General features: G+C 38.8%; 1 protein-coding gene across 3 annotated transcripts in view; it reads left to right on the forward strand.

Moving 5' to 3' along the window:
- Opcml (opioid binding protein/cell adhesion molecule like) overlaps positions 1–12,114 on the forward strand; it is a 1,129,626-nt gene that overhangs the window by 847,954 nt on the left and 269,558 nt on the right. The gene's annotated exons all lie outside the window — the stretch shown is intronic.

A 12,114-nucleotide genomic window follows, 5' to 3' on the forward strand; every position in this document is an offset into this window, starting at 1 on the left:
TCTCTCTCTCTCTCTCTCTCTCTCTCTCTCTCTCTCTCTCTCTCTCATTTTCTTAGCCTGTAATGCACATTATATCTTTCTTCCCTATTATGCTTTGTGATGATTTTTCTCCACCAAAATTTATGCTGAAATCTAATTGTGAACATTACAGTTTTAACAGGAGGTGGGACCTCCCAGTGGTAACTTTGTCATAAGGGATTCATATACATGGGAAGTTAAGGTTATTCCTATGAGAATGTTCAGCCAGGAGAGTATGTTTGAATAATGTTAGTCAGCAACCTTGCAGTGGTTTCTCTCACTGCATGACTCTCTTCTGCACATACCCCTGCCCTTTTGCAGTTGTGACCTCATGGTCTTAGCCTTCTCAAACTGTGAGCCAAATTAAACTCTATTTCCTTATTAGTTATCTAGTCTCAGCTACTACTGTTTAACAACAGAAAATGAATGAAGATATTTTTCCCACACACCAGTAACAGTATTCTTTTTAAGTGATTATACAGTATATTGTATTACAACTCAGGAATATTAAATTGATCTTCACAGCCAAAACAAATAGGCAGTGGACTGAAATGTTAAAATACTGGGATCCAGGAAGATCATTATGGGGTCTCTCTCTCTCTCTCTCCCTTCCCCTTCGTTTGCTCCCTTTCTCTCCATGTACCTTTGATAATTTTTGCTGCAAAGTATCCTGGGAGGACAGGGACATGGCAGAAATTGAGGTTTATTTCTATGCCAAAGACAAATAATAGACATTGTGATAAAACCAAGTGGAGGGGGCTTTTACTTGTGCTTCGGGCATCACGGGCATTGTCCTTTCTCTCTCTGTGCCACCATAGTTCCTGGCTTTTAGTGGAAGTGGTGCCATTTTCTTGTCAAAAGGGAACTACTCCCAACCTACCCATGCTTCTTCACCAGAGACTCAAACCTAATTAAGAAGCGGGAGTGGCGGCAGCAGTTCCTGTGACATAAAACTCTCAGAATTCTTTGTCTGATGGCTACCCACTTCTCAATACGCAGACCTGAGTCCTACGTTCAATTCTAATTGCAAGGAAATCTGAGAAACACGTGGCTTTGTTTTGCACAATACCTGGCACTCCCTCAGCACCACTGTGTTGCTGTTTGTAGAAGACAGAAATGTTCAGGCATGGGAGGAAACACATTCCATATCGTAAGAAATCTCAGCTTTGAAAATGTAACTGTCCATAATTGGTGGCTACTGGCGAGGTAGGGGTGGGGATGGACTCACTTTTCTTTAAGTGGTCACTGGGAGACAACAGAGATTGGACTCTTTTTTTTTCTTTTTCTTTTTTTATTCCTAGGGCATTGTGGGAGGCCACAGGGTAGGATCTGAAAAGCCTGAGAAGTAATGGTGATCGGGATGCATTATGTGAAATTATTAAGTAATTAATAAAAATACTACTAATAAAAATATGATATAAAAACAAAGAAAGAAAGGAAGGAAGGAAGAAAGAAAGAGAAAGAAAGAAAGAAAGAAAGAAAGAAAGAAAGAAAGAAAGAAAGAAAGAAAGAAAGAAAGAGAAAGAAAGAAAGAGAAAGAAAGAGAAAGAAAGAGAAAGAAATGACATCACCAAGTTTCTTAGCTAACATATGGCCAGACTGTTAGACATTCCAGACGGAAAATCAAATCCGGCTTCTAACGGCCATGCTGCAGGACATTTACTTTGTATTCTAATTTCTGGACCTAATCCAGCATGATAAACTGAAATAATGAATTGTGTGCTTTCTGTAGTTTGAGTGGAAGATTCTTATTACTGGGTCATGGCCATTTCCAGCCATTCTTATTTTCAATCTGAAACCAAATCACTGAGAGACAACCGTTCAGATGAGCCTACCCTCTCCATGGTGGCTCCTTTTTATTTATAGCCCAGAAAGAAGAGAATGAAATTTCAATTTCTAAAGGAAAATAAAAACAAATTAAAGTAAACCTTCACGAGAGGGGAAAGGTGCTAGCTTGTCACCACTCCATTTCCTCAAATAGGTTATTTGATTTTGCTTAATTGTTGGTGAAATTTTCTCAAATTGGCAATTATAATCGGGAGCTGATTGCTTACCTAAGTAATTTACAGATTTCTCATTTGGCAAGAATCCTTCATAACATTTCCCATGAAGCAGGGCTTTAGCTTCCCTTAGCTGAAATATTCTTCTTACTTACATATATTTTACATCTGGGAAGTCTTATTAATTTTGTCCATGGGACGTTCACATGCTATTTCCGTTAACAATGTATTTCTGATGAAATATAACAGTTGGGTTTTTAAATTTTTTTAAGTTATTTAGGGTCCCAATGCTATTAATTATTTAATTTCTAAAGCAGACTAAATAATTAAGCTCAGGTCTAAATTTATGAAATTATTCTAATAAGGATAAATCATGTTTTGGTATGAGGTGTGGATTTTAACTTTGGTGCTGACTTTCTCACCTGCCCCCACCTTAACAGTTTCCCTACTTTCACTTGACAGTCTTGTCTGAAATCAAAGTTTAATTATTCTCATTTGCTCTTGGACTGTGTGTTAAGATAGAGTTTATCCAGCAGTCCAGCTGTTTTGAAGATAATTGGTGTAGAATTCAACCTGGTATAAAATAATCCTTCTGGGCACAGAGCCAAAGCAGGGACACATTCTCCAATGATACCAAACTCTCCATTACTTGTAAGCCACAGATTTCCTACCTCAAGTCAAATACTGTGCATTGTACAATAAAATTAAACACTTGAATTACAAAGTATGATTTACATTTTTAATAAGTATGTGCCTTAGGAAATTTTATGAATTATTGCATTGGGGGAATTTTTTTATGTTGGCTGGGGGAGAAAAGGTTATTCTGTGGTCAATTTCAACATAGTGGTTGTTTGGTATTTCTTTGGCATATACTGGAGCACTGAGAGGTATTCGGCATATAGTTGCTGATGGTAGCTGCTTTGTTTAATTATCTACTTGACAGACACTGGTGGAACTCTTCTTTGGCTGTAGGCACCAACCCTCCTCACCTTGGGATGAAGTTGGGAGAGAGGCTTCTTGGTGTGTACCTCTAGAAACAGGACCCTGAGCAAGGGCATTGTTTCTGTGGTCTGTTTCCCAATGTGGTACAAAGTGCCTCTCCTGGGCGATCTGTTAATTATTTTACCAGATGATTGTATTGTTAACTTTCCACCAAAGTGATTGGCTGGCTTGGAGTCTACAACTGAGTAGAGAGCAGGACATTTAGGTTAGGTTTAATGCAGCTTACCAGTGTCATCCATCTCCTCTGCTCTTCTCTGTAACTAAAGAAGAAACTGACAAGCCCCAAAGGAAGCCTGATCCTATAGATGCATGAGCTGCCTGGCAACGTATGTTAATTACCAGCAGCTAATTATGGAACTCATTTTATATGGAGTAAACCGAGAGCTGGACATTTCCCACCTTCTCCCATTTTCTTTAAGACCAAGAGCTCATTCTTTCTGTAGCATTCCTGAGAGGAAAAGGGGGAGTGTGTCAAACCTGATCCTCCTATTGAAGTTCAGGTTCTTGAATTTTCAGGTCTGCTAACATTGCTTGCAATAAATGATGCTTTTTCTTCTGCTGCTTTTGATTGAAGAACACTAGAAATCAGTTGGGGAGCAGGTGCTGCATTGTGTTAGATTAACGCTGATTGAATTCTTACACAGCCAGCTGATTGAAGCACGTGTTCTGCAAGTTTATGATTCTGCAAACACTAGGTTGCAGCCAGGAGGGTATTTTGCCATATCATGTCCCTTAATCAACACCCTCACATCTGTCAATACTGTCAGCTTGCAGCTTGGATTCCTCAGTCCACTCAGTAAAATAGTACCGTACACTGGCCACATGGACAAAAATAGATTTCCAGAGAAAAAGGAGCCTTGGTTTCAAATGCTGTTTCCTTCTTACACTGAATAGATGAACATTTACATTATGGAAATAATGAAATGTTCATCAGACTTGGTAATGACACTGGATGGTCACAGGCTTTCTCTTCTTCACTTAACAGCATAGAATTTGCTAACAGGATGAAAATGGATAAGTTGATTGTAGAAAATTCTTGGAACTCCCTGTGGGGGCATACCAGGTGCTACCACTGGGTGTATAGCCAACACACAGTGGTGCTATCTTGCATTTTAAAAATGCTATGCTTCTCTCATCTGCTAGAGGCCCCCTTACAGGGAAGGAAGTAGAATTCACTGCTAGGAGAACAGACAGAACTGATCAGAACACACAAGTATAGATAGAAGGATTTAGACAATCCAATAAAGACCAGCAGGCTTCAGTTTTTCCTTTTCTTTTCTCTCTCTCTATCTGCAAGTATTAACATGTATGTGGATGTGTGCATGTGTGTTTGTTTGCATTAATACATATGGCACACACAAGTGTGGCAGTCAGAGAACTACTTGCAGGAGTTGGTTTCCTGCTTATCACGTAGCTTCTGGATATCAAATTCAGGTAGTTAGGTTTGCCAGCAAGTGTCTTTACCCATTGCACTATCTTGTTGACCCAGACAATTTATTTTCTACTAAGACCATAACCTAAATTTTAAGTGATCTAGTGAGCCCCTAGTCAGCTCATTAGCAGGTTTGCCTAGGGAGCAGCCACAGAGGGGGCAGGTGTGAAGGCATGAGGCATGCATGGACTTTCTTTCCTAATTGAGTACAGGCTAGTTCAATCATTCATTCATAATTCACATATACAATTATTTTCCTCATAAACATACTACATATAAATTATACATATGTTGTATATGTGCATAGATTATATACATATTCTTTTATATGAATTACCTTAAGAGTAAAGAACACATAATCTTTGATTCAGTTGACTCATATAATTTCTGTGCTTGTGCAAGTATTTTGTGTGTCCATGTGTGTATGCAGGTGTGAACACACATGTGTATGTGTGTATGTGTGTATGTAGAGGCCAGAGATCTATATCTTTCTTACTTACTTTTCACCTTATTTGTTGGGACAGAGCCTTTTACTGAACCTCAACTTTATTGACTCAGCCAGACTGGCAGGCCAGCAAGTGTGGACAGCCTCCTGGTTCTACCTCCTCAACAGTGGAGTCACGAGCATGCTCCCCCCCACACACACCTGACTTCTTTTTAAAACTGGGTACTGCTTGTAGCATCCAGATTCTCTGGTTTATTCAACAAGCCATCTACCAGCTGAGGCATCCCCCAAAACCTCATTTTGAGGCTAAAGGGATTAATATGTGCAGAAGAATGACTCTATGTAGAAGTTAGATTTGTTTGTTTGTTTGTTTTGTTTTGGTGCTCTGATAAGATAATCAGTGGAGCTGGAAGGCTGAGTGATGACATTTGCAAGTCACCTGGTATAAATGCACTTTTCTATATGGAGGGCTCCTATTTGCTTGTGATGTTTTTCAGCTAAGACTTAGAGCATATTCTAAAATCCCACTGAGTAGAGTTTGGGATGAAGCTAAGAAACACTTACTGTAATGTCATAGCCTTAAACTCTCTCCTATTATGTTCTAACCCAGAATCTAGCACCATGCATTATACACATGCACAAACATGTAAACAGGGAAAATAACATCATGCACACATAATCTTGGAATATATGTTTGTATAGTCTATGAAAGGAAACAAAACAAAAATTTGATACAGAAGCCATTCAGCTTCCTAATCTCTCTAACTTTTACTCAAGGAGGAAGAATAAGCTAACGTCTCATATTCCCTGAGTTACATTTAACATCCCATTTATAAGTTAATATTGACTTATTAGTTGCTTGGGCATTCCAATGCATCATCTTAGCGTGTGATCCTCACCATGTTCCCACTGTTTGACCTGCATTAGCATCCCTCAAGGGACTATTTGTGACAAGAATCTACTGCCTCCACCTGACTGCTGCCAATGTAGGAACTCTGTGAGTGAAATCTGGAACCTTTCTTGTGATAGTCTCTAAAGGATCCTGTTACACTTTAAACTTTGAGAACCTCATCTAATTTCATTTCAACCTTCTGGCTAAGATGACACGTAGAGAACCTGGTCTAAGCAAAATCTCAGATCATATCTTGATCAATATTCTAAGACATAGGCCAGTATTATGGAGTATAACTCATGAAACTATACAGTATACATGCATGTATATCAGTATGCATGCATGTATATCAGTATATATGCATGAAACTAATTTTGAATGCTGCTTCTGCTGCCAGAAGTCATTTTTTCCCCAGAGTCAAATATAGCCATTCTAGTGTTGCTGTTTTTCTCCTTTAGGGTGCTCATCTAAGATAGTAGGCAAATTTTAATCCTGTAGTAATTTGTTCACCAAAAACTTAGTAGATCAAGTAAGTTTGTTTATATGTGTGAGGTGAAGTTTCTTTAAGGCCTGTCACTTTGCCTGGGATCTCACACACAGGTAAATGACAGGCTGGGTTGGAAGGCCCGTGTTCTGACTCCAAACTACTCATGAGTTCTGTGAAGCTTAGCTCTTCATGCCTACTGACAACCCCTGTCTGCCCTCCAGAGATGTTAAATATCATTTCATGAAATTGAACCAATTCAGTCAAAAATGGAGCTAAGCAAATTTTCCTCAGATACTCAGAGATGCCTCTGACACTGGGTATAGTTTTAAGGCAACAGATGAGGCTGTCCGGCATTTTTCTCTTCCAATACCCCTAGCCAAGGAAGGCGATTGCTTTTACTGCGAGAATCACAATTTCAACAATACTCAGAGAGTCTTTGCCCTGTTCCTCAGAACAAAACCACCACTGTTAAGAGCAAAATTTGGACTGTCAGTCATCCAAATGATCTTTGCTCCTCATAAACTTGTCATTCCCAATCAATGAGAAAACTGTGAAAATTCTGACATAATGGTCAAATTGCCCTTCACAACTTAAATGACTTTATTGAATGTTTTCTTTGTATATTCTGAAAATAAGCCTAGAAATGCATTCCACACAATTGTGGGCCAGTTTTATAGACTTAAATGGCAGTCTCGGTACTTATGACCTGTTATAGTATAATCCATGGGACAGCTCTGGAGCTCAAGAAACACATTCACCTCATCGCGCAAACACTTCTCTCAAGCTCACCAAAGGGAGCTTAAGAAACATTTAAAAATCTATTGAATGATATGGTCTTTTTTGTGAAAGTGAAGACGACTTTTATGTATTGCAAAGTACCTATTTCATCAAAATCAAGGATTCAATTCTTTTATCTCTCCTTAAAGAGTGTTGAATATGGTAAATTCTGAATTATAGGCTCTGACTGGGAAGACACTGGCAACTGTTGTATTTAATACCTTGAACTTTGGAGTGAATGACTGAGTCTTTCTTTAAAGCAGTTGTTTTCCCAAAGTTATGTCAAGGTTCTCAAGTGGCCTCAAGGTATGGTCCACACATAATAATGCCAGTTCACCTCAATTGGGTTTCTGCCCATTCTGTCATTTGCTGGCTGGTCCAGGCGATAAATGATGGCATGTGTACTCATCCCAAGGGTTTTTACTTTAAAAGAATAGGGGGGAGAGTTATTCTGTATTTTAAATATACAGGAGTATGCTTTAAATTTAACTGTTACAGGTAATCATGAAAAATACTACAGTTCTAAAAAGTAAAATGATTAATTATCACATATGATTTATGTATAAAAAGAAGTGTTTCCCAACGTTCCTTAAGAATCTTCATAAAGTTTCCTTCTGCTGAAGACATAGATAGTCACACTGTCATTTGCAAGATAAGAAAGGGAAAACCAGACTGGTAAGTGACTTTGTGTAAATGGCACCAAAACTTATCCCTAGATTTTAGAAGGCACTGGGAGTGTGTATACAGCAAATCACAGAACACTCCATTTGCAAAGCAAATTAGCAGAATATCTGTTTTATATCAAACATTTAACTCTAAAAAAGTCCAGCACTGCTTTTTTGGTTTCGCGTAAAAGAAGCTGAAGTGACTGATGCAAATGAGACTGGTGGTATTACGAGAACCAAATCACTTTCTAAATGCTTGGTACTTAGTACTTCAATTTGGAAGCTGATTTTGTAACAGAGAGGAAGGCAGCATTCAGAAGGCAGCACTACGGTCTGTCATAAAATAGTGAGATGAAGATGGAAGACTCAGACTTCAACCCGAGTTCTGCTTTTAATTCCCTGAGTATTTGAAGGATTAAAGAGGCTAGAAACTAAAGAAATTAAACTTACTTTTATCTGTTGAAGAAAGGCTACATAGTAAATTTGCAGAAGAACATCTGAAGTCACCAGTCCTTGTGATGACAATTCCTGCTATCTAGTTGAATAAAGTATCTTTATATACGTAGCTTAAAGTAGAGCAATTAGAGAATTATAAAGATTGAGCTATAGAAGTCCAAGCCTTGAGCAGACCATTCAAATCGACAAGGTATTTAGTATCATAAAACTGGCCTTCGCATGATCAAGATAAATCAAAAAAAAAAAAAAAAAAAAAAGTTGGTATCGTGGCAAGGCATAAAATGAATGTAACAATACATGTAATAAAAAGTAATTTGTGCAACTGGCACTAAGAGGAAGGGGACCAATGGAAGTGGAAAGAAGGGACAGGTAAGAGTGAAGTACTCATATGTTCTATATACATGCATGGTCATGTCACAATAAAGCCAATTATCCTGTATAATGGATGTTTACTTTGTATATACATATATGCATCATTTACTTAGAAATATTTTGGGAGTACCGCAGTAGCATAAAAAGTATTCCTAGTGTCCAGGAAAGCTATTATTTTCTAATGCATCATAAGTCAGCACTCTCGTCAACCTTTCTGAGTCTTTGCCACAGCCATTTGACATTGACGTCCTTCAAGGGGGAGAGCTTCGTTGTAAAAATAAAATTTGGTTGGGAAAAGAAGTATTGCTAGCAACCCTGTGGCAATGTGTCCAGAGAGAGTCATCTTAAACATTAATGGGTAGCACCAGGTATCTGATAACACAGATCTGGTTTTCTAACTGTCTGAAAACTAGGAAAATGGACAGTTCAGGAACCTTCTGGGAATGCTGGAGACTGGGACTAGAAAGAACCTCTGGTGAAGTGTTTGGGAAGTCATGAAGGGATTGGAAGGAGGGGAGGTAATAAAGAAGATTCAGAAATAAAAAGTGTTTGTATTAGAAGGTTGATGCCTTGTAGCAACTTTGCATTTGGAGTAAGACTTTGACGAGTGGAAAGGTGTTCACTGAGGGTCCATCTGAGTTAGTTTCCATGGAGTGAAGCATTCTGTTTCTTGAAGCAGGGGTTTTGGATAGGCTACATGATACATTCCTCGATACAGCTGGTTTTGACTAGGAAAACCTAGAAGAATGTTGTTAATAGTTCATTTGTTTTAAGGTACAGCATTGAAATTACTACCTTCCTTTTCACTGTTGTATTCAGGATTGTCAGGTTCCCCAAAGACAAACTGCAGAATCTGAGTTAGAACTGATGGTGCACATACATCTGCTTCAGGGACCCTGGGGCCAACACCTGAAGGAAAACCTAACCCTGATTAACATGACAAGGACCAGAAGGTTTGGATAGAGACCACTAATGGATCAGGATCAAGGAATGGACAACTCTATAGGATAGCCAGACAGAATATTGACAAGTAGGAATGAATGTTGAGAGAACATGCCCCAGGTCGGTAACTCAAAGTAAATACCAGCTGGAGCAATCATGAAGGCCCAAAGGAAGATGCCTTTGCTCGGAGGACCGTGCACTAATCCAAAGTTATACAACACTGTGGATGCCATCGTATGAGGCTAATTTAATGATGTACATTGCTGGGAAAGGATTAGTGAAACCTCCCATTTTGATGGCCTGTTCCTAATTTGCATCTTTAACGAGGTGGGATCCAAGCCAGGTTCTGTTCCTCTGTGCTTACTTCACAGGGACTGTGTTTATTTTTGATAATTACAAATAAATCTTTCTCCCTTTTCTCAAGCTGACTGAATAAAAGATGTTGGGAGTATGTTAGTGCTAGAGCTTGAATAGCTATCCAAAATGGGAGAAGTGAAATCCAATTATAACTCCTTCAAAAATGTAATTAATGTTTTCTTCCAAAGAGGATGCTTGCTACATTTCATTTTAAAGCAACCTTCTTCTTCTTCTTCTTCTTCTTCTTCTTCTTCTTCTTCTTCTTCTTCTTCTTCTTCTTCTTCTTCTTCTTCTTCTTCTTCTTCTTCTTCTTCTTCTTCTTCTTCTTCTTCTTCTTCTTCTTCTTCTTCTTCTTCTTCTTCTTCTTAGCTTCTTGTAGCTTGTCTCAAAGAATCCTGTACCATTGGGGAATAATGACTTCAAACAGGATCCCATAATGTTCCTAAAAATGCTAACATTGGAAAGATATATGTTCAAGAAAATTCAGGCTAGACATTAAAGTCTGGTCTGGTAAAAATGCTCCAAAGAACTCAAGAAAACACAGCAGATCTCTAAGTCGACTAATTTTAAAGGGCTGCCAAAGAAGCGAACAGGGGTTGGGGAAAGGCATATGTATTTCTCGACCCAACTAAGTACTATTCAGGGGTACTTAAGAGCCATCTCAATGACTGTAAAAGCTGCATGGAAAAGCTGAGGACTTAGGTATTATAGTAGAGCCCTGGGGTTGCAAGAGGAAATTAGTATGTTTTAAATGTAAATCTAATCCAGAGACACTTATTTAAAAGCTCCGTTGGCAGCAGGCAGTGCAACCAGGTTTAGACATTAGCCCTGACATCAAACTAAAAATGATCTCTACAGAAGTACAGCTCCCTCAAGCGTAATTTATCAGTTATGTGAAAATAAATGGATAAGAAGGCTATTGATAGATGGAAAAGCGAGAATGACTCTTAAGCATCTCGCAATTATAGTAATTTTAAACCCAAGCTGTTTTCATCCTATAGCTAGAAGACAAATGGGAAGTTCAAACAAAGAAAACCATCCCAGGGAAGACAGTCATTTCCAAGGAGGAGTGACCACAAGGCTATTTTTCTGTATGTCTGTTGGTTGGTTTCTGAACAAAGACATGCCAAGAACAAAACTTTCTGCCCAGTCCCCACTCTTAATTCTTTGTATAAATAGTAGGTACTAAGAAATGCACTTGGTGGATCAACTCCTCATGGTTAGAATCTTCATTTGGAAAGAACTATTTGGGAACTTTTGTTCCTACTGAGGTAAAAAGATATCAATTAGTTTTCATAAGCCAATAAAGACATTTGATTTGTGTTTGATGACTTTGTTCCTTATGGAAATGGCTGGATGCTCTTGTGTGTTCAGTGCCCCAGTACAGGGGAACGCCAGGGCCAACAAGTGGGAGTGGGTAGGTAGGGGAGCAGGGTGGGGGGAGGGCATAGGGACCTTTTGGGATAGCATTTGAAATGTATATAAAGAAAATATCTAATAATTTTTTTTAAAAAAAATGTATTCTCTTTAAAAGAAATCCAAAGAAGTGTAATATGAATTAGAATAAGAACACTAGTTTTTAATAATCTAACTCTGTCACTTGCTAAGAATATGGCCTGCAGCAACAAAACCTGAACTGTTTGTGACTTGATGTATTAGATTATACAATGGGACTAAAAGGCCATTATCTGTAGATGCATATATCTGATTATATTTTCTGAATACAACCTTTCATTTCTAACTCTGACATCTCTGTCACTTCCCCTTTCGTCTTCTTGCAAGTGAACAAGAGCTGTAAGAACAACATAGCCCATTATAAACCCAAATTCCAGTTTCTCAGGTCCGAGCAGTGGATTTAGCGGATAATCTATCTCTAGCATCAGAGCAAATGGGTTGAGGGCACAAGCACGGTAGCTACTTATATGGCCCAGTTCTGTGCTTTCGTGAACTGCTGAACTCTTAAGAGACCAGGGACCAGTGCTGTGGAAAACAACTGTCTGTGACCTACTGTCTAGATAAGTGCCCTGTCTCTACCTAGAGGCACAGTTTGGAGAGGGCCATACCTTGATTCTTCAGTCGTTATTAACTATATGGAGAAAGATCCTGTTGGGTGTTGATCCAATTTGCTTAAAGCTGACTTGTGATCTTTCCTGCCTTGAAGGTCCTTTCTTCCTTTCTGAGCACTCCAAAATGGTGGTCCCTGGGGGGTGTTACAGGTGACCCTGGCTCTGAACACTGTTTATCCCGTGGAGATATTCATTTAGGGTCT

Source organism: Mus pahari, chromosome 10 (assembly GCF_900095145.1).
Source record: "Mus pahari chromosome 10, PAHARI_EIJ_v1.1, whole genome shotgun sequence".
NCBI lineage: Eukaryota > Metazoa > Chordata > Mammalia > Rodentia > Muridae > Mus > Mus pahari.